General features: G+C 38.0%; 1 protein-coding gene across 26 annotated transcripts in view; it reads left to right on the top strand.

The window, feature by feature from the left end:
• THRB (thyroid hormone receptor beta) overlaps positions 1–23,861 on the top strand; it is a 377,155-nt gene that overhangs the window by 182,128 nt on the left and 171,166 nt on the right. For 9 of the 26 annotated variants that reach the window (XM_063602735.1, XM_034955982.4, XM_063602733.1 and 6 more), the window contains one exon: positions 16,219–16,364. The exons of the other annotated variants lie outside the window; for them this stretch is intronic. The gene's annotated coding sequence lies outside the window, so the exon portion shown is untranslated. The remainder of the gene's footprint in view (positions 1–16,218; positions 16,365–23,861) is intronic. 26 annotated transcript variants of the gene reach the window in all.

Genomic DNA, 23,861 nt, shown 5'->3' with positions numbered 1-23,861 from the left:
TAGCAATAGAGCATATAATAGACATTAAATGCCTTTCTTTAAGAAGTAGAGAGAAACATATTTTTCAATGGCTTTTGGTAATGGGCTTTTTAAAATGTTCAACTGAGATATGAACTGGAGGATGTGAACATTTAGTCCCGTGGGTGGCAGGATATTCTTAGCAGCTTCAAGGATGTTTGCTGCATGGGAATTGTCTTTAATTCCCCAAGCAGCAAATTTGATGGAGCACTACATCCAAGGCATTTCTGGATGTGAAAGGGGTCCCTCACCTTCAAGGAATGTGCGCCAGGTTGAGGAGTTCAGCACATACTCCTGAAAAGATGAGTGGTGCAGGCAATGATTTCCCGAGTGGTTGAGAGGAAAGAGAGAAGGTTGGAGATTGGACCTGATGACAGCTTTCATGGAGGAAGTGAGGACTGAGCTGAGCCTTGAAAATTGGGAGTTGCTGTCTTCCCATCTCAGTAAATGGCGGCACCATTCACCCAGGTATTTAATCCCAAAACCTAGAAATCATACTTGCTTCCTCTTTCCCTCACCCCCAAATCCAAACTCTCAGCAACTCCTACCTATTCTGCCTCCAAAATAGATCCTGAGTCTGCACACTCCCACCATCTCCATTTCTGTCCTGCTGGGTCAAGCCACCATCCTCCCTTTGAAATGTTTCAATGATCTATTAACTGGTCTTTCTCTTTGGTCTTTTGGATCATCCTCCAACCCATTTTCCACAAAGAAGCCAGAGTGATGAAGTCACCACTGTGATTTAAACTCTTTAAAGGTTTTCCATTAGGCTAAAAATAAAATATTCGCTCTTCCACATGGCCTACCAGGCCCTGTGTGATGTGGCCCAGACTCACAGATCTCACCCCCTCTTCTTCTCCCCCTCACTCACCATGGCTGAGCCACGCTGGCTTCCTATGATTCTTTGATCTAGGTAGACGTACAATAGAGAAAAAAAGAATGTGAAAATTATTGAAGGCTATAGAAGGAGATCAGTTCTCAAAATTAGCAGGAGAGCTCGGTTTTATGTAATGATTCTGCCACACAAATGTGGGCGTATACGTAGCAAGCATGGTTTGATTTCAAGGACCTCTGGGAAGGAACCTTTTGTATCTCAAAACTTAGCTCTTTCACCAGCTTCATTAAATTATTTTCCAGGACAATATACTTCATAAATTCCCACCTATGAGGAAGTACAGTTAGTATTTACTCTGTGCCAGGTACAGTGCTAGGTACAAGAGCTATGATGATGAAAAAAATAAAAAGAAAATAGACATGAGGACTTTACTTTCTTGCTGCTTTTCAGACTACTGGGGACCCAGACAATTACCACAGAAGATAATTACAATGAGGAGTTTTACAAGGTGCCGTGAGAACACCCCCCACATGGGTGGGGCACCTAACTCTGACTTGAGAGGTCAGGAAAACTTCCCAAAGGAAGGACATTTAACTGAGAATTGAAATAGTGGGAAGTAGGGCAGAAGACAAGGGCAAGCATTCAAGTTTTCTTGGCAGGGGAAACAGCACATGCAAAAAGACACTGTTAAGGAAAAACATGACACTTTCATGGAACCCAGAAAAGTTCAGGATGGTTGCAACACAATGGCAAGATGGAGGAAGTGGAGAGAAGAGGAGCAAGGTATGAGAAGTAATTGGTGGCCTGTGCGTACAAAGCCTTATAAGCCATTGCAAGGTCTTTGGACCTACTACTAGTAAATGAGAGGTTTTAAGCAGTGAGATTACATACGTGTTGTAGACAGCTCAGTCTGGATAGAGTATGAAGAGGGGCTAAAATTGGCAGGCCATTTGCAAGGCTGTTCTATAATCCAGGTGAGAAATAATGTTGGTATGAACCAACATTGAAAGAGCAAGGATGAAGAGTCCAGAAGAGAGATTTAAAAGGGGGAATTCACAACATTTGGAGATTAACTGGATGACATAGGGGTGGAAATGAAAAGAACAATAAGAATGATTCCTAAGTTTCTACCTCCCAGGGGACCATTTGCTAAGATATGGACTCAGGTGTAAAAAAGGGGCTTAGGGAAAGATAGGGAGATGTCACATCTGCTAGTGAAATGCCTTTCTTTTTTCTAATCTAAGATCAGGTTTTCTTTGTAGCATGGGCTCTGGAAATTCTGAAAATAGATGGTTGGAAGAGTCTATGAAAGATGGAGAGGAGAGACGAGAGGGCATCCTAGAGAACCATTGAAGCCCTCCTAATTTTGCTTAAGCCCTGGCCAAGATGTCAAGCAAGTTCTTCTTTCATTAATACACAGTATTTAAAAGAAATATTGCATCTTCCAGTTAACTGCAAAGCCTTTCCAACTCCATTTTTCTGTCCTGCTTGGGATTTACATTTTCCTCAGTCAGAATTCTATCTACTTTGGACAAAGTAATTGTGGCCCCTTGAGGAATGAAAGTGTTTCCTCATTCCAGCTGGCTTCCCATCCCTCTTCAGCCATACACAGATCCTCATTTACATTTTGGATGAGTAAGTGTCTAGGCTGTGTGGTGTTTTATAAGCTTAATGGACTTGTGAATGTGGGAGAGACAGACACAGAGAAAGATGACCATAGATATCTGCTTGAGACACCACCCAATTAATGTCTGTGACATCATCCCACTTTAGTTGAAGGCTTCTGAAATAAGTAGCTCTTGTTTTACCTATTACTTAAACTCTTGTTAAACAATGTCCTGCCATGAGAAAGAGAGTTCCTTTTCAGGCAGGATTTTTGAACAGCAGCACTATTGACATTTTGGACCAGATAATTATTTGTGGTGGGGAATGTCCTGTGCATTGTAGGGTATTTAACAGCATCTCTGGCCTCTACCCACTAGATGCCAATAGAGAAACCCCATACCCAGTGGTGACAATCACCATGTTTGCAGACATTGCCAAATGTCTACTGAGAGATGAAATTTCCCCTAGTTGAGAATTGTTGCTTTAGAGCAGTGATTCCCAAAATGTGGTGCTCAAATCAGGAGCATCAGCATCACCTAAAAACTTGTTAGAACTGCAAATTCTATGACCCCAACCCGGACCTACTGAGAAAGAAGCTCTAGGGATGGGGCCCAGCAATCTATGTTTAAGGAGCCCTCTAGATTATTCTGATGCACACTGAAGTTTGAGAATCACTGCAAATGAGTGGTCACTGAAGTTCTGGAAGAAGTAGTTGTTTATGTAAAGAAAGATTTTGAATTAAAGGAAAGTCTTCTCTCTTCTGTTTTCCTTTCCTTTTTAAGAAATGAAATCAAAGTACATCATTTTATTTTTAAAAAGCAAAGGTTATTGGTAAATCGTTTCCTATCATGGGAAATTCTTATAGATAGAAAACAATATATAAGTCACATGAAAAGTTCATTATTCTGAACATAATTCCTTTTTCCCAAGTTCACAAAGATTAAACAGTAAGTAGTAGCATGATTGAATATCACATTGACAAAGAGAGATTTTAAATAAGCACACAGAGAAACATTTCGCAAGTAGAATAGAATTGTGACATGGAGCTTCCAATGTGATATATGGCTCCCATTTAGGGTAGCAAGCCCACTTGCCTGCCCCAGCACTCAGTAGCTTTGGGGAAGCAAAGCCAGATGTCTGCGCAAAACAATCCTTTTCTCTATGTTCTTCCTTAACTTTCTTTTCCACTTGTTTGTTCACTTACCCCTTTCCTACCCAACACAGCACTGAATAGGGGAATGGACTTTTTAAATTTATTTAATCAGTGGTTTTATAATACATCCTACGTATTTTAAAAGTTTATGTCAAAGTTCTATTTTTCAAGTATATTTTCAAATTCTGTGCATTGCTGAACAATTTAGTAATGTCAGTGTCTTCCTTGAAATGCTTAATGGATCCCTGAACATTAAATTAGATTCCAAAAATACTTTTATCAAAAAAGGAAATGATGCTCCAACTTAAATAATTATTTTTAGTTAAAAGCATAACAAAATAAGGAAGATGAACTTAGTAAGACATTATTAATTATTCATTTTTATGTATTGATTTGTTCAAAAGATATTTACTGAATATCAACTGTGTACCAGAAATAAGACAAATACAGTAGAATTTTATTACCTCATGGAGCTTACATTTTTTCTGTAGGCTGAAGGGAAGGAGTGGGGAGAACAGACAGAAAACAACTCAATAGTTCAAATTTTGGATTGCACCCTGTTAGTGGGTTATGAGATCAAGTTAATGGGATACAAACAGCTTTTGTGATTGTTCCTTTAATTAGCAAACTCAAAGAGAGTAAAGAAACAAAACTTTATTCCGCTAACACTTCTTAAGCGTGTTGTTTTGTCAAACTATTGTTGCAGTTATGTGTGTGTGTGTGCATGAATCAATGTAAAACATTTCTGATTATCAACTTAAAAAGTTTGAAAAATATTGGAATTTTAAATCATAATACATATACAAAAAGGCCAAGGAGGTAAGGTAGAAAATAACAAAAATGTGAAGTACAAGGAGGTAGAACCCACTTTCGCTGTGTGGTCAGAGATGGCCTCTCTGATGAAGCATTATTCCAGCTAGACCTGGCCAAAAAACGGGAGCCAGAGGAAAGGGTAGGGAAGAGCTTTCCAGACAAAGGGAGCACCAAGGGCAAAGGTTCTGTTTGGGGCCTGAGTAGCATGGGTATGGCAGTTTAAATGGCAAAGAAAATAAACAGTTTATTTCTTTCCTTCCCAGGAAGAAAGATTCTAGAACTTTTGGTTGATAGAGCCACAAAAACAAAAGGGGAACATGCACCTATTCCATAAATGAAGAAGAGTTTCACTTCAAAGGCCTAGAAAATTTCCAATTCAAATAATTATAGAAAGAAAACATATTCAATTAAAATTGAGCAAATATTCATTGAGTTTATACCATGGGCAAAGTGTTAACTATGGTGTATTTGAAGAACACAAATTTGAAAATGTAAGTATAGAGTTCTAAGTACACATCTACACAAATGACCAAAGATTACAATCTACCTATTAATAAAACAATTTTCCATTCTCCCGTTTAACAAGGCGGTTTTTCACATGCCTCAAATTTACTTTTCTCTATTTGTTTTTATAACAAAGATTTCATTCATTGTAGAATGATTTCTGCCTATTTAGCTACCTACTCTACTTTATATTTCAAAAAAGAGGGATGTTCTGTATCCACCAGTGATTTTACATAGTAGGACCTCAAACAAGGCTTGGCAAAGACACTTAAAACCTTCGTAACACCCTAACCTTGTATTGTTAAGCCTCCCTAATTCTTTCATAGAATTCCAAATTTTAAAGCCTGCACTTTGGTAGTAGTTATGCCTATGTTTCTAACCATTATTGTTATTGATAATATCATTATTTTAATACACTCTATCTCCCTTAGTAAGTTCAACTGCCTAGAGCTTCTTTTGTTTTAATTTTTATTTTTTTCTTTTCCGCCAACTTTTATTTTAAGTTCCAGGGTACATGTACAGGATGTGCAGGTTTGTTACATAGGTAAACATGTGCCATGGTGGTTCTTATTTTATAGTCCTACCTAATATCCCTTCCCCAACCTTTCTGACAACTTACAGCCTGCCCTTCTTCAAAACTCAACCTCTCACTTTCTTTGCCGGATGGGCAAAATTCACAGAGGCTGCAGCGATGGCAACAAAAGCTATTTCAGTGGTTGCCCATATAGACTCATAGTCTTAACTTGACCACAGTGAACTACGGAAACAGGCCATTAGCTAATGGCCTGAAACTCCTGGAGGCAACCTTTTATACTTCAGCTCAAGGCAACTGGAACCTGGCAGAAATCTTTGAGTATGGACAGAGCAAAGTCACAGGGAAATTCTTGAAGGACCCTTTAAGCAAATGGTTTGGGACAGCAATTTGCAGTCATATCAATAGTATACTAACTATTCATATTCTTTCCAGCAGTAATTTTGGGATCTTCTGGAATACTTCTGAAAATATTTCCTAAAAAAAACCATCCAGAATTCAGAAATAAATTTTGGCACAGAAAGTTATTTGTGGCATTATTTGTATTTGGAAATCAGCCAAATATCTTTCAATAGGAGAATGTTAAATATTTAATGTTATATCTACATGGTGAAGTATATAAAGTCGTTGAAAGTGCTATTTATGAAGAGGTTATAGCATGGGAAAATGGTTCGGTTATGATGTTAGGTGGAAAAAAATAAGAAGGGAATTTATTTAGAATTTCAACTATATAAAAAACAGATGCATAAAAAACTAAAGGAAATAAGAATTGAGAGATCTGAATAGTTGCATTACTAGTGATTTTTTAATACTTTTCTGTAGTTTAAAATTTTTCTCCAATGAGCATGTGTTCCTTTTATGTTCTAAACAAATAAACTTTAGCTCAGACTTTACCATGTTATTTCTCTTCAGTAAATTTAAAAATAATTCATGGTTTCAGATAGTGTTCAGCATACACATGGCACTGTGTAGGATATCAAAATTTGCTTGCCAACATCAGTGAGTATATACTTGTTTAGTTTAATTAAAAATTATTGCCAAGTAAGAAAGTAACATTAATATTTTATTATAATTTATTATTATATTTATAAAAACAGCCAAGAACTCTCATATGATTCATTTTTTTATTTTGAGAAAAAAAGAATGATCTGTAATTGTGGTTTGCTTTTAAAATATGACTTTTTTTAGAACCAGATATGATAGACTAATTAATTGGCTCCTAATAAATAGTGTGCCTACCTAAGTGATTATTAAACTCTATCAGTTAATTGTAGGAAAGTAAAGAGACAACTGTTTACATCCAGATAGATTTTAGCTGTCTTGAGAAGTTTCATCAAACTCCAACCGTACATGGTTACAGGGTTGTGTATCACATTCTGCAAGGTACAGTAATGTGCCAATTCAAAGACTTTGAGCAATGGGCCGGAGGCAGAGGGTGTAAGCCTAACACTTTGTTTCTTGACCCAGTAGCCAAAGTATGCTATGCCTTAGAAAAAAAAAACCTGAGATCAGTCGTTCTGATCACCTTGCAAATTTTGTGATGCAGCCACCACCATTCCTAGAGTCGATTTTAGCCAGATACATGCAGGAAAATACAAAGAATATTTATGCTATTTTTCTTTGGGATAATTTTTCCCTTGTTCCCCAGCCCATTTATAATTCCTGCTTTCAGGGAATCTATATTTATGACAACCCAATCATCTTGGCCTGTGCACTGCATCTCACTGTGAGGAACCAGAGCCCTCTGTGGAAGGCAGCTTTATAGAGGAGACCACACTGTTGACAGATTCCTGCCTCCTCCCTGTGGGTGGTCTGAAGCAGGGAAATCTGAGCTTTCCAGCGCAGGCCTGGCATGTGCCAGGAAATTTAGATTCGGGGGAGCTGCTATCTATTACAGTTATGAACCTTCTGAAAACCAGAATTGCAGGTAACCAGTATTCCTTCTGCATGCCAAAGCAAACCCCGGGCCCTTAATCTTCAAATGACTGGACTATTAATATTAAAATTGTTTCTATTATATAGCCTGGGTAAAGATTTGTTAGTTTCTGAGGTAAAGCAACAACAACAACAACAAAAATTGCAGGACTTTTACTTTGAAACATGTCTAAATTAGCAAGAGGAGGAAGTATGTTTGTTATCTATTGGAAGAAACACTTTTAGAAGCCCATTGGGGGAGGAGATAGACTCAGATTTCTTGGGAGTCAGCCCAGTCTTGGAAAAAAAGTTCTAAGAAGTTTAGTAGGAGATGCCAAGGCACGATTAGAGGAAGGTAAACCTGATTTTGAATGCTGCATAGAACTAGGTATTCTTGGTAAAGTTCCTGAAATTTTCTGAACCTTTCTGTCCTCATCTAAAAAACTGAGCTAATAATAATACTTTTTGTGGTAGATACAGAGGGAAATGAGATAAGAATGGATGTGAAATGCCTGAAATTTGTGGTGTGAAGCTCACATACCTCTTTACCTCATTATTAAAATATATTAAAATGCTTCCAACCCATTATAACCAGTTTGCTTTTACAATGAAAATATAATTTTTCTCTTTTGGTAATTAGAATGCAGTATGCAAATGGCCATGTCTAAATTAGTTTTGCATCAATTACCACTTATGATTTCTACCACTATGTAAGCAGCTGCTAATATTAATACTGTAATTGTAATCCCCCTTGACCTTACCCTACACATGCAACTTCTATTGCTAGAGGAAGTCCCAACCCTAGGGTGTTGGTGCTACATCCACCACCCCTACCCAACCTGTAGCCTTTTGTATATAAAATGTAGGCCAGCTACCTCTACAGCAATGGTTTTCACACTTTAGCATGCACTTGAATCATCTTAGAGTCCTGGATGCCCAACCCCAAAGTTTCTGATTCAGTAGGTCTCGGGGGAGGACAGATAATCTGCCTTTCTAACAAGGTCCCATATGATGCTGATGCTGATGTTGCTGATCCAGGAAACACACTATGAGAACCACTGATCTATACAATTCATAAAATAAACTCAGGAGGTTTTCCTCTTTTTCAATGGGCTAGACTAGTTTAAATAGCATTGGAATTATCTGTTCTTTAAAAGTTAAATGGAACCCAGCTGTGAAATTATGTAATCCTGATACTTCTTCCCCCCATTTAAATGATAGACTTTTAATCACCATTTCTGTCTCTTCTTATTACATTTTAGTGCTTCCTCTTGGGTCAGTTAATTTCTGTTTTGCTAAGAAATCATCCATTTTTTCTAGGTTTCACATCTATTACAATGGGGCTAGTTCTAGTACTTTCTTAATAATCATTTTCATTTTTGTGTGCATGTTTTTCTCTATTTGCTCAATCCTAGTATTTCCCCCTCTTCTTCCTTTAATCATATTAATAAGATGGTTATATATTTTATAAAAGAACCAGCTTTTGAATGTATTTGTTCTTTCTACTATTTTTGTTTTCCACTATATTTCAGCATCTATCTTTATTAATTCCTTCTTCATACTTTATTTAGGTTTACATTTTTGTTCTTCATGAAACTTACTAAGGTTAGTACTATGTTAACGTCTTAGTTCTTCAGTAATGAAGCTATTATAGCTATAAGCCACACGTTTTTCCTCTGAGTATAGCTTTAGCTGTGTTTCATAACTTTGGATGGAACATATTCTCTTTTTTATTAATACTAGATAGCTTATGATTTTAATTTTGCTTTTCTCATGAATCTTACAGCTATTATAAAGGATGTTTCTTATTTTTCAAGTAGATAAGATTTACTAGCTATTGCTTTATTTAAAATCAATTTTATTTGCTTACGATCTAAGATTATATCCTATCAAAATATCTACTTTTAAAAAAAGGTGTTCATTTTAACCTTGTGATTTATATTTTATTAATATTCCACGGACAATCAGAAATCTATTTTATTAACTCATATGATGTGAGTTCTGTGTACAAATCTATTAGACTGAGTGTGTAGAATATGTTATTCAAATATTTATGTCCCTTCTTGTATTTGGGCTCCTTGATCACTTCCAAAAGTTTCAAAATCATTTCCCAAAGCTAATATAATCTTTATTCTAAAATCTGACCAAGAAAATACAGACTAAAAAAAATATGAGCTAATTTCACATATACACATAAGGGCAAACTTTGGAATAAAATATTACCAAGTACATTCCAAAGCCATCTCAAAAGAAAGAATACTCTATGATCAAGAAAAATTTATTCCTGGAATTAAACATCGGTAAAAATTAGGAAATCTATCGAAATATTCGTCCAATCAATAAATTAAAGGAGGAAAAGGATTATAAAAGTACATGTAGAAAATGCATCTGTAAAATTCAGCAGCCATTTTTAAAAAACTTAGTCAGTGTATCCTTCTGTTTCACTTAAACATGATAAAGACTATCCACCAAAAACTAACAAGTAACAGAATTCTAATGGCAAAACTCTCAGGCTCCTTGTAGTAAAATTAGACATAAGAGAATGTATCAATTATCTCTTGTCCCAGTAATGTTGCATAACTATCAAACTTCAGTGACAAATGATAATTAACATGTGTAGCTCACAGTGGGGATCAGGGGATCTCGGCTGGGCCTGCTTGCACGTCTGTGGTCAGCTATAGATCATCTCAGCAGCTCTGCGATGATAATCGGGCATGCTCACGTGTCTGGTGTCTGGGGCTGACTAGCTGTGGGCTGATTGAGGATGGCCTCTACTAGAACATTGGAAAAACTCCACAACATATTCTCTTCCTACAGCAGGCTAGCCCAGGTAGCGGCCGAGAAGCAAGAGCAAGTCTAGTGTGAGAAGCACTTTTCAGGCATCATGTTTGCTGACCACCCTTTGGCCCAAACACTCACCTCACTAAGCCTAGACTCAAAATATGAGGGCACTGCAAAGATTCACAGCAAAGATTCATGGCACAGGGCCTAGACACAGGGAGGAGTCTCTGTATTTGTTTTTTCTTTGAATTTGTTTTATCAAGTGAAAAACAAATAAGGATCTCTGCTTCCATCAACATTATTCATCTTTGTTTCAGGGGTCCCTGTGATTTTAGTTGGCCAAGATGTAACTGGCATAATGAATACAACCAAATGAGAAATATTACCTTTTTTGTTGATGATGTGATTGTATACCTGTAAGAGTGGAAGGACTCCAGTAAAAAACTGGAGTGCAACAATCAGTAAGAATATTTGACAAGGCTGTTGGACTAAAAAATACAAGTAGAAAAATCAGTAAGTCTTCTTTATAGCCATTCATTCAACAAATATTTATTAAACACTCACTGAATAATAAGCATTCATCTGGTCCCTAGAGATACAGTAGTGAACAAAAGAAAAAAATCATTTTCTGCATAGGGCTTATATATTAGTTGGGGGTAATGGAAAATAAATGAGTAGGTAAGCCAGATGGTGGCAAGTGCTATGGGGAAAAATACAAAGCCAGAGAAGAAGTATAGTAAATGCTTAGCCGATGGACTGGATGGCAGGCAGTGGTGTGTTGTTTTCTATGAGGTGATTAGGGAGGGCTTCACTTACAATAAGTTGGCATTTGAGCAGAAACTTGAGGTTTGTGACAAATTCTGCTGTGCAGACAACTGCGACAAGCACATTCCAGTTCAGGAAGAGTGAACAGCAAGTTCAAAGGCCTTGAGACATGGTTGTATGTGGTATACTTTGTTTACAAGAATTATCAATTACAAATGGAGATGGAATTTTCACCATAACAACATAAATTTTAAAAGACTTAATAAGATACAACAAGAAATGATTATTTAGAGGACATAAAACAAAATCTATAAAAACCCAGGGAAACTATTTAAAAAACAAAACAAGAAGAGAGGAGGCTAACTTGTCTTTTACCAGGTACTTGAACGTGTAGAAGTGACTATATCAAAACAACTGGATATTGGCAAAGGAGTAAACAAATTGATCAGTACAACAGAATGGAGGGTACATCTAGAACGGTTGTTGCCCTACTTGCTAATACATTCAAAAGTAAATGATAGGTGGATAATGGTACACATTAATTTAAATTAAGCAGCAAACATGTATTGATTTGCTATTGCTGCCATAACAAATTATCACCAACCTAGCGGCTTAGCCAACACCAAGTTATGGCCTTGCAGTCTGTAGGGAAAAAGTCTGATACAGGCTTCACAGGGCTTAGGTTTCAGCCTGGAGCCTCTGAGGGAGAATCAACTTTCTTGCCATTCTCAGAGGTCAGCCATACTCCTTGGCTTCCTTCCTCCATCTTCAAAGTCAACAATGTTGCATCTCTCCAACCCTTCTTCCATAGTGACATCTGCCGCTCAAGGATTCGGGTGACTAGATTGGGCCTACCTGGATAATCCAGAATAATATCCCCATCTCAAAATCTGTACCCTTAATCACATCTGCAAAGTCCCTTTTGCCATGTAAGATAGCATTTTCACAGGATCTGGCAATAAAGTCATGGACTTTTTGGGGAACCATCTTTGTGCCCACCACAAACATTTTAGAGAAGAAAATTTGGGAGAATAATTTTATACCCCAAGTGTCAGGGAAATGTTTATAATCAATACAGAGCTAATTAATAAGGGATAGATAAAAAGATAAGCATACTGTACCATGTAATTTTTTTAATTGCATGACCAAACATATCATAAACAAACTAAAAAATACAGGCTAGATAGGTGTCTTACAACATGTGGCAAAGTGTTAATGTCTGCTTTGCCACAGCATTCATAAGAATCAGTAGGGAAAATGGGGAAAAGATATGAGTAGTTAACTCACAGAAAAGCACATTCAAATGATCATTAAAACCACATGAAAATACGCTCAACCTCAGAAGTTTTCAGACAAACACAAAAGTTTATGGTAACAATGAGTATATTTAGTTTCCTAGGGCTGCAGTAACAAATTACATGAGCTTGGTGGCTTAAAACAACAGGAATATATGCTCACAGTTCTGGGGAGAAGAAGTTTGAAATCAAGGTGTTGAGAGGGCCACACTCCCTCTGAAGGCTCTAGGAGTGAATCCCTCCCTATCTCTTCCAGAGTCTGGTGGCTCCTGGTGTTCCTTGATTTATGAATGTGTAATTCCAGTCTCTGCCTCCATCTTTACATGGCCCTCACCGCTTCTCCCTGTGTCTCCCCTCTGTGTGTCTCTTATAAGGACACTTGTCATTCAATTTAGGGCCAGCCAGATAAGCCAGGATAATTTCATGTAGAGATCCTTAATTATATCTGCAAAGACTCCCTTTCCAAATTAGGTCATATTCATAGTTTTGGGGGATTACCACATGGACATATCTTTTGGGGGTCTACCATTCAGTCACTACAATGAAATACCCCTCCCATCAAATTAGTAAAATTTTAACTTTTTTCATTGACATATACAAGCTTGTAATATATTCCAAATACAAATCTACCAAATATATGTATTACAAATTTAAAAAATAATTAGCAAATATTTCAAAGGAGCGATAATATCCACCACTGCAGTTAGATGAAGAGATGGGGGGAGTCTAACACATTCCTGTGGTCTTTGAACTTTTGAAAAGCAATCTGGCAAACTCTATTAATAAAAAACACAGAGAGATATCATATATGACCCAGCTTTTGGAAGCTAGCCCATAAAAATAAAAGCATTGATATGCAAGATTCTGTGTACAGGAATTTTATTGCATCATTGTTGTAGGGAGGGAAAGAAGAATCTGGAAACCAAGCGAATGCCCAGAAATTGGGGAATAGTTGGGAAATAAATGTGGTGCACCTGTATCATGGATATTATATACTGTATACATAGAGATTCGAGAACTACATGGATGGATGAGTATTAGGTTTTATCATGGCCAGAGTGGTTGGTAGATCATGCAAGAATCCATGTTTGAGGGTTTAAGTGAAAAAAATTCCTTTCTTTTGAGTCGCAACACCTGGAATAGTGTATCAACTTTGTCCTTAATTCCTGGTGTAACTGAGCAAAGTCACGTGTAACCAGCCACCCTGGGTCTCTGGTTGCTCAGCCTCAGGTGAGGAGGTGGCACTGCCTGTGAGTATATGCTAAATTCCAGGAGTAGCAAAGTGTTCTGCCCTCCCTCAGGCATAGGGAAAATATTGTTTTGTGTTGACTGGACAGATCTAGAGATGTAATCGGTGGCTTTTGAAGAGTCATTGCTGAGTAAGTGAGAAAAATTTTATGCCATTTAGTCTAGGAATTGAGAGTCAGTGTTGGGATGTGCAACTCAAAGCTGTCCTGCTCCTCTTTCCTGTAATTCCCCTGGAGTATTTTCAGCAATAGGAACACACTGAAAAAGTACACTGCTTCCTCCTCCAGAGAAAACCACATGCATTTAAAGGTATAAACTCTGGTATGTTTGCTAAAAAAAAAAAAAAAAAAAGCATACTTCCCCAGAAACCTCAAGGCTTCCTGGAATTTCTGTTAAGAATTCAGATGTACTGATGATAAATTTCTAAATACCACAATTTCAGCCAATTCTGTTAACAAATAGGAAAAAAAAAAGAAAGTTTTTATGACCACAGAAACTGTTTTAAAAAATTGTGGGGGAAATGCAGTTACACTTGGTAATCTGTGAAAAACAGAGATCAGATAGAGTTCTTGATCTTTTCAAATTTTGTGCATATTGTATAGGATACAGCATCGGGTCTGTACCAACTACAGGACACTTACAAATAAGTTATTCACATTAAATTTCTTGAAAAGCATCCAAAGATCAAGTTACTCATTCTCCTTCCCCCAGGCAAGGCTGGAGAACTACACAGCCCAGGCTCTTTAAGGTCTTTCTTATTTTTAAAGAACTCTCAGTTATAATGCATGATTCTTAGTTTCCTCTACATTTTTATTTTATTCTACAGTGAACCTGAATTACTTTTCTTTTTTTTTTTTTTTTTTTTTTTTTTATGAGACTCGGTCACCCAGGCTGGAGTGCAGTGGCACTATCTCAGCTCACTGCAAGATCAGCCTCCCAGGTTCACACCATTCTCCTGCCTCAGCCTCCCGAGTAGCTGGGACTACAGGCGCCTGCCACCACGCCCAGCTAATTTTTTTGTATTTTTAGTAGAGATGGGGTTTCACTGTGTTAGCCAGGATGGTCTCGATCTCCTGACCTCGTGATCCGCCCGCCTCAGCCTCCCAAAGTGCTGGGATTACAGGCATGAGCCACCGCGCCTGGCCTGAATTACTTTTCTAAGCAGAAAAAAAATATTAACTTAAAAAACTTATCTATGTGATTTGAGAACTATAGTTCATAAAGTATTTTGGAATGAATTTTTAAAAAACAATCAAATGAGTCACAATCCATAATCATGTCTAGAGACCCTTTTTCATGCTGATTTCTTACAGGAGGCTAAAGCCTCAATTGGTTACAAAGGTGAGAGACGGTGTGCATGCAGCAATGGAGGGAAAGGCCTTCCATGTAAGAGGAACATGAGGCCAAATCTTGGCAGTTCACTTCCTCCCTAAGGCTCTATTTTTCCATCTGTTAAGTAGAGATGACGATAATTCTTATCTGTACAGAGTTGTTACAAGGCTTAGGGTAAAAAGTATTTGAAAATTGTACCCAGTAACTAACAATCTATGAAAATCAGAGACGGTATTTCTTCCTGGCCTCGTTTTCTTCTTCCTTGTTTAAAATAATCATAAACAAATGCAATACAAGATGTGTTAGGCCATTTGTCCTCAAAATACTATTGGTCTCTTAATTATATCTGAATAATTATTTGCATGAAATTAAGTCAACTTTACTGCAATTGTACCGAATTGGAACAAATAAAACTTCAGGTGGGAGAAATGTTAGAATCAGGTTTGTGGTTCCCGTGGGGCGTGGATAGTACCTAGAAGGGAAGGATTGTAGGGGACTGGTAAGCTTCAGGTTTTTGATCTGGGTGCCAGTGACACAATTTGTGATCCTTCATCAAGGCACTCACTTTCAATCTCTGCATGTGTCTATTTTTAAGTATGTGACACTTTAATAAAAAGTTGAAACCAAAATAAATAAATAAATATCCTCTATGTAGTCTTTAACGGACCTATTTTAATTTTCTCACATTTCATATGCACAACATTAAAGAAGAAATAGAAATTCAATGCTTTAGAACAAGGTTTTCAACTAAGGGCTGGAATCAAACTGACCTAAGAGTTTCTTAGAAAGTAACATGAAAATCTGCCCCCCAGAGATGGTGATTGAGTAGATCTGGGGTGGGGCCTAGAAATGTGTATTTTTTAAATTCAAAAGTTAGGAGCCACTGCTCTGAAGTCTAAAGCACGGGCCCTTACACATGCTACAAGTTGGAATCACCTGAGGCATTTAAAATGCATTATGGGCTGGGTCCAAACCCACAGCTTCTGATTTAATTGGTCTGGGATGTGTGACCCGAGCATCCAGGTTTTTTAAAGCTCCCAGGTGATTATAATGTGCAGCATCAAGTGTAGAACAGCTCTCTAAAACAGAGGGAAGGAGTTTGGAAGTCTGTTGTAGCTACTTAACAGCAGGCGAGAACAGTGAGGGAACCTCACATCATTTAACTGCCTCAAGACGAAGCCGCCAGCATCCCACCATTTCCCTGGCCTGTGGATGCCACGTAAGGCAAGTGCTTACTATATGTTTCTGTAATGAGTATGCATTTGTTTATAGGGCCTTCATAACTCGTCTGGGTCATCACCATCTTTTTAGCCTGTAAATTTCTAAATGGCAGGGGCAAGGGACAGGAGAACTGCTTTGTATAAGCAACTAAGTGCTACAGTGAAATAGATGATCACAATAATGCAGAAATTCCTTTCTGCAGCTCGCCAGAGAGGCAAACTCCAGCATTTTATATTTCATCTGCCCCCAGTGACTTCACTGTAGGAAGAGGAAATGCAGAAAAACAAACGTCTTGAAGACTGAACGCCTGTTATTCAAAGAGGTTAGCATTAGACTGTTGGAAGTAAGGTATGTATTCCAAGATTCAGTCTGTGTGGTGATAAGAAATGGTTGTTTTGACGGAAAAATTTATGCTTCCTATTACTCACTCATCACTTACACTTCTTATTAATTCATTGTCTCCTTTTTAACCCATGGATACTACCTGGCATTCAGTGCCTTCAAAAGATGTCTTCCCTCAGATATGCCTTGTGATTTCTCATACTATACGGGTAGAGTTAAATGGGGTTAGAAGTACTAGGGCCACTCATTGTTTATCAAGGAAGTGAAAGTTGCTCCTTGAAATCAACAAAGATTCAGAACCCAAAGTTTGAATCATTTTACCTATTTGAGAAATCACCTTGCTAAAGGGCTCTTCGGCAGGAAGTCACAAAATCAGTACTCAGTTCTTGCTGAGTTCCCTGAAACTCAAACCTAAAGTGTGTGGATAGCCCTATTTAACTGACATCCCTTAAGGAGCCATGCTCCTCTGCCAGGAACATCCTCCCCCTCCTTGGTGCTGGAGTTAACTCCTGATCACCCTCCACAGGATACCTCCTTTATGCTCTCCCGGCTCACCAGAAAGGAGGACAGGGCTTGCTCTGTTCTCTGTACTCTTACAGCACTTTTGTTCATGTACTGGTCGTAGGATGTGTCACAGTGTGTTATAAATATTTATCTTCTGGTCAGGCTCTTCTGTTAGACCTAGGCTTTTATTACTGGAGGGAAACTTACTCATATTCTCAGCCTCTGAACTCAGTCCTGTGCCTTGGCACATAGTAGGGGTCACACCACGTAATTGCAGTAGACGGTGTTTGCAAAAGAATTGCCCATCCTAACAATGTGGCCATATTTATTAGCAGGAGCTTTGGGAAGTAAAGCTTCTAACCGAAGCTGACATTATCCTAAAATAGGAAGCCACATCAACGCTGCCTTTTGACTCAATAAATGTCAGATCTTATTCCATCCAAATAACTCTTGACTCTCCAACTGAGCTCTAATGGAAGATCAAAGAGCCTCTAAGAGCTGGTCCTTTTCTCCATTTCAAGAAGTGGGTTAATGCTTATAGTTAATTCTAAGCTCTTGACTCTAGGCTGGAATGGCAATAAAGGCATATCTGACCTTTAATTCTAAGTAAAATAAAAAGACTGGAGAGTTGTTACAGAGGCAAATGTAGGAAAGAGAAAACTAAGTGGAAATTTGGGGTAGGAGGAGCAAATAATCTTTAGATCAGAAGGACCTAGATCACCTATCTGTGCTGTCCATTACTGCAGCCACTAGCCAAAGGTGGTTAAATGTAAATTAATAAAATTAAATAAAATTAAATGGTTGGTAGCCACACAGGGCTAATGGCTCCCATATTGGAAAGTGCAGATGTAGAGCATTGACATTATCACAGAAAGTTCTATTGGACAGGGCTTGATAAATTCCATCGCTTTATAGATAGGGAACCTGACAGCTGGAGAAGTTCAGTGACTGACCCAAGGATTCATAGTTGGCCTAGACCTGAGACCCAAGCCTCAGGAACCCCAAGCTGGCCTCATTAACACTCTGTGATACAGGGTTTTCCTAAGCCAAAGAAAATGAAGAGGGCTAACAAGTTTCAATTGAATTCAGAAGTGCAGAGTAGCCATTAAGTAGTGTTATACAGGCAAACTTACTGAAATAAAATTTGCAAGCAAAAAAATCCTGGCACAATAATTGTCTTAAGTGGAAAACTTAACTTCTGAACAAAAACTTGTCTTTGTACTTAAGTCAAAACACTAAGTTATGTCACAGTAAAAAGTACCATTCAATCACTCAATTTAATGTCAGGTGAAGCAGTTGCATACTAATCAATAACCTCAGATGCACACATTTGTGCCTATTTAAATGCCTGCCCTAGTAATCGTATACTGTATTATTGTGTAGTAAAATAGTCCCCAAAGAAAAATGTACCTTCTTGCATCTTCGAAGTATACATGCATGTGGTTAGGGCTATCACTTAGCATCTTTAGATATTAATTACTTGGCTTTTCCAAATGTTGTGAAATGTTTTTTCATATTTCTATCTTGAGCTAGTTTCGATAATACAATGCTGTGCCTATGTTTGACCTCCTATAAAGAATATCAGCCCCCGTTATATATTTAAATCTGGTTTCCAGGTGGTGAGTTTTCAGACCTAGGACAGCATTTAAAATATAATTGTGTGAGGAATTTGAGTTGGTATCATAGTTACAGGGACATTTTTGGACATAGTATTTCAGAAAGCTAACATGGATTTTATTGAATTCACAGGTGATTTCTTACATTTCAGTGAAGACATCTCTATCCTGTTTGTTTTAGCACCTTGGATGATTGTGCTGAGAGCCAGTGTATTATTAGAAAGCAGCACGCTGCTAGCATTAAGGGAAAGTTTCCTTGCTAGTCCCTAGAGTCAAACAAATAAGATTTGTGTCATTTGACTTGAAATACAGAATTCCAGACCCAAAATGACTTAATGGAGTTCCTTCACAAAGCAGGAACTCCAAGGTAGTTGGTTTAATTTAGTTAATAGGGTGGCATGACAGGTCATCAAGGTGCCCTCCATCTTGTTGCCCTACCATTGTCTCCGTGTTGCCTTTTGTTCCCAGGCTGTCCCCTCAGAGTCACCTCTCTAGGCAGCATATGTTCACACAGCCACATCCAAAGACCAAAAGAGAAGCAGTGTCTTGTCACATGTGTCTTCATTACAGGAAGGAAAATATCTCTTCCAGAAACCCTCCTCATACTACCTCTAGCAAACTGCCTCTTACATCTAATTGCCCAGAATTGGGTCATGGGCTCATACCTTAGCATTAAGGGAGGTTGGGTGAGTCAGTTACTCAATAATGTGTAACAAATCACTCTAAAACTTAGTGGCTTTAAACAACTATTTTTTACCTCTCATGATTCTTCAGTCTGGGCTGGGCTCAGCAATGTGGTATTTCTGCTTCACATGGCATCTGCTGGAGCTACAACATCCAGGATGTCCTGGGGGTTGGCCAGGCATCTAACTTTCTTCACGTGGTCTCTCCGTGTAGCTAGCTTGGGCTTCCTCACAGCATGGCTGCCTCAGGATGGTCTGACTGCTTACATGGTAGCTGGTTTCCAAAAGAGTATAAAAGTGGAAACTACAAAACCTCTTAAAACATAGTCTCAAGCCACACAGTGTCAGTTATGCACTCTGTTGATCAAAGCAAGCCGCAGGGTCAGCTCAATTCAGAAGGAGTCCACTTCTCTTGATGAAAGGAATGGCAAAGTCACATTGCCAGAGACATGCAGGGTGGCAGTGATTATTGCAGCCATTTGTGGAAACAATCTACCACACTGGAAATCCAAGTACCAGGCATTTTCAGACTCTGAAGGAAAAGAAGATGGATGGTAAGAAAGAGTCTGAATAGGGTGGGTAATTAACTGCGAGTCTAAACTAAACTTGATGCTGCAGCCGCCACAAGGGCATCTGCTTTGCTGCACTGATCACAACCTGGACACAGCCTATTTTAGTTAAGCCTCCCTACCCTAGATGGCCTTTGGGAATGTAATCAGGCCAGGCTCAGGAAATTATACCCTATACCCAAATTCCATTTGAATGAACTGAATTCATCTGGCCTCATTTTATTGAAAGTTTTAGTTGGTAAAAGAATAGATTACTGTACCTTTGTAACAGAATAAAAATGTTCATGGGACAGATAAACACTAAATTCAGCATTATGGCAAAATGATACAATTTGATTAATTGAGGTAGCATGTCCTTGGATTTTGCAATATTGTCTTCTTTTCTTTTTTGCATGTTTGACATAGTATATAATTTTAAATAAAATGACAGATTACCATAATGAGCTAGAGTTTTCTTAGTAAGAAGGGGAAAGGCATTTCTAGTTGATTTTCATTCCTTTCTCTATGATTTTCATTTCTTTCTCTTGCTAGGGGCACAGCCTAGGAAGGGAGAACTCTGCAGTATGATTGAATGATACTGGGATGGGTGACTCCACATTCTAGGGAAAACTCAATAGCTTAATGATCAACACGTCTCAACATTCTCAAATTCATTCAGGTATCAGAGCTTGTAGAAGTCGTGATACCCTTTCAGACCACCCCAAAATGATGATGGCCAGGAACTTCTAAAAGTAACATGCCTAATTTTGGGTAAAACCAGCTTATATTTTATACTTGATTCTGGGACAGACCAGTGAGTGGTAGCAGGTGCAAAAAATTATGAGCAACAAACAAACAAAAACTTTGCAGCTGAGAAATTCTATCAAATGCTATTTTTAGAAAATTGATAAAATTGACTAAATTTTAAATAAATTAAACTTTTTTAACTTTAGCCAAAGTTCTGTTTTTTTTTCATTGAAATGCCTCAGTGTAGTTTATGGGACCCCAATGTTTTGTATAGTCCAAGATTCCCTTGCCATAGATCAGTGAGAGGGCCCAGGAGCCGAGGGATCTGGTCCAAACATGCAGCTAAAATCCCTTGGTTATAGCATTCTATTATTGTTATTGATTTTCTTAACTCTAACATTTAATTATCCTGTTAGAACTGTAGTTGAAATGAGACCACTGACTTCTTTACTCGACAAGATTTATTGAGAGTCCACTATTTGCCAGGCACAGTGCTGAGAACCAAGGAGTCATTAATGAGGACAAGATGGTTCCTGACCCCCAGCAGGAAGCTTAACGTCGAGCCAGGGAGAAGGGCTTGAAACAAGGTGATGCACACAGTGGAGAGGACAGGAAGCTTAGAGGAGGGCACCAGCACAACACACTTTGGGGTCAGCACCTACATCTCAGTTCAGAGCCTCGCCACCATCTAAAAATATAAATATTAGAATTGGATGTGTCCCTGATGCTTCTGGGGACTGAAAGACTTAATTTTTACAGCTACTATGGCCCTGGAGCACTTAAAAAAGCATTTTAGTAAAAGCAATCCATGTTTATGGTAAAAGTAGTAATAACATTGAGCAGTTCAGAAGGATATAAAATGAAATGTAGAAGGCCCCCTCCCTATCTTCCAGCCCTATTCCCTGTAGGTGACCACTAGTTGCATTTTTTCATTTTCTTGTATACCTTACCAGAAATATTGCAGACATAGTACAAACATGTGCACACACATTGTATGTAACACAGATTAAATTTTTTCCTTAAATAATAAAATTTGGCACCTTTTCATACCTCTCTATATAACTTTCACTTTATGTTACTCTTTTTTCTCAACAGCCACATATTAGTCCATTGAATGATTAGATGTACCAAAATTTATTTACTGAGTCTTCTGTTAATGGACATTTAAGTTATTTCCAGAATGTTGCAATTTCATAAAACCTACAATGAACATATATATATACATATATATTTACATAAATGACTATGTCTGCAGGATAAATTCCAAGATGTAGAATCACAGTGTCAAAAGGCATGTACATTTGGAATTTTGTCAGATATTGCCAAAATGTTGGACTAATTTGCAGTCTTGTTGACAATGTGCAAAAGAGCCCCAGTTTTATTTTGCAAGAAATGTAGAGTCAGCCCTCCATATCCATGGATTCTGCATCCATGGATTCAACCAACTATGGATTGAAAATATTTGGAAAAAAAATGCATCCATACTAAACATGTATAAACCTTTTTTCTTATTGTTATTTGCTAAACAATACAGTATAACAACTCTTTACATAGCATTTACATTGCATTATGTATCATAAGTAATCTAGAGATTATTTAAAGCATATGGGAGAATGTCTGTAGGTTTTATGCAAATATTACACCCTTTTGTATAAGGGACTTGAGCATCTCTGGTGTCCAAGGGAGGTCCTAGAACCAATCCTCCACAGATGCCAAGGGACAATGGACAATAACTCATGTGCGCACAGAAACACTGATGAAGCTTTGAAAGCAAAGAGGAGTTTGCACTTTATATTTAAATATGTCTAGGCAGAGCCCTGTGTCATTTGCTAATAAAAGGAAGTGGCAGAACTCAATATTCAAAAGGCCTCCCATTTTCTGTGTCTTTCTTCTAAAGTCTTTAAACTGCTGCATCATAGGAATTTAGTTTACTAAATCCAAATTACAAATTTCAAGTACAACTTGGCTTCTAATCTCCTATTGTGAGAGGAAGGCTGTAACAGGAACCTATTTTGTGGATCTCTCTTTTGGGTAACGCTCTCAGGTGGTAAGGTGTGGAAAGGTACATTAAGGAAAATGGGAGGGCAGTTGGAGGGGATCAATTAGTGTTTTTTGCTTAATTAAGCACAGTCCTCTGTAGTCCCAAAGCCTGGGCTCTGTTGATCTGCCTGAACCATTCCTCTTTGGTACGGAAATTCATGAGAACAGGACATCTTACTTGAGTAACAGATGCCACCTCCCTACAGTCAAGTTAGTCAAGAAAATTCCAAGAATTATTTTAAGGTATTTTATTTCATGCCTGGCAGAGCATAGAAAAATATTAGCTTCTAGGGCTAGATGACTGCTTTGGGGTCTCCAAGAAAAAGGTTTCAAGGTTAGTCATTACTATGCAATTCTGCTGCTGTGACTGATTTTAATGCCATCCCAGGATCAACAATTGCTAGAAAAATCAGGCTTCTTGTCAGAAAAATACATTTCTTCCCCTAATATCTAATTAATTAAGTTATTTTAACCACTTGATTGTGCATCGTGTCTCTTGGAGGAGAAACTGAATTGAGTTGTCAGAAAATCAAAACTTTAATGACCAAAGTCCTTTGAATATAACTAGGGAGGAACTTTGATTCATAGTCATTTTGTTTCAAAATGCTGAGTATAGTTTTTGAAGTTTACAGTGAACATGCCCAGGATATGATGCTCACTGGAGAGAACATTTTGTTTATAAGATGTCTCCCGTGTTAATTCAGACATTTCAGATGGGCCCAAAGAGGGTCTCGGCCTGGTGCCTCTCAGTTGTTTGCAGAACATGGCAGGCAGACACTCCAAATGTATGGCCCAAGAGAGACACGGGCCTTGCATTTAATTAAAGTAACCCAGTAAACTTCCTGAAAGATTTATCCCCCCAACCCCACCCCTTCATATCTCAAAAGAAACGTAACTAAGCACCAAAGATTTTTCTTTCTGCTAGTGTTTTGAGGTTTTTCTTGGCTCATTTTTTGCAGCTCAGACACTATGGAAAACTTTATTGCCTTGCAGACATGTCTCTGGGTGGCTGAGGAAACAGGGAAAGCACAACCTAATTCATTTCTTTTCTATAGGAAATAATGCCCAGAAAAGTAAATGTTGTCTGCCACAGTTAAAAATCAGAAGAGAGGAGCTAGGCATTGACTTTAAAAGTAAGGAGGTTTTTAATGAAAGACACTGGAGGCCTTTGCTGGGGATGGGGGAATCTATAAGTAAAGGTGAAGAGATTTTAGGTTTGTCACCATGATAGGGAACATCCCAATACTCTGAGGTATAGATATAGATATAATGAATTTTTAGTCATGTCAGTAAGTAGGGAGATTGACTTCAGTCTCAAGGTATTTAAAAATATGTTGGAGAGATTTCATGAAAGAAAAAATGTGA

The sequence above is a fragment of the Pan paniscus genome, chromosome 2 (genome assembly GCF_029289425.2).
Source record: "Pan paniscus chromosome 2, NHGRI_mPanPan1-v2.0_pri, whole genome shotgun sequence".
In the NCBI taxonomy this organism is placed as follows: domain Eukaryota; kingdom Metazoa; phylum Chordata; class Mammalia; order Primates; family Hominidae; genus Pan; species Pan paniscus.
Note: the sequence above shows the minus strand (reverse complement) of the source record. Positions and strands in the feature narration are given on the sequence as shown.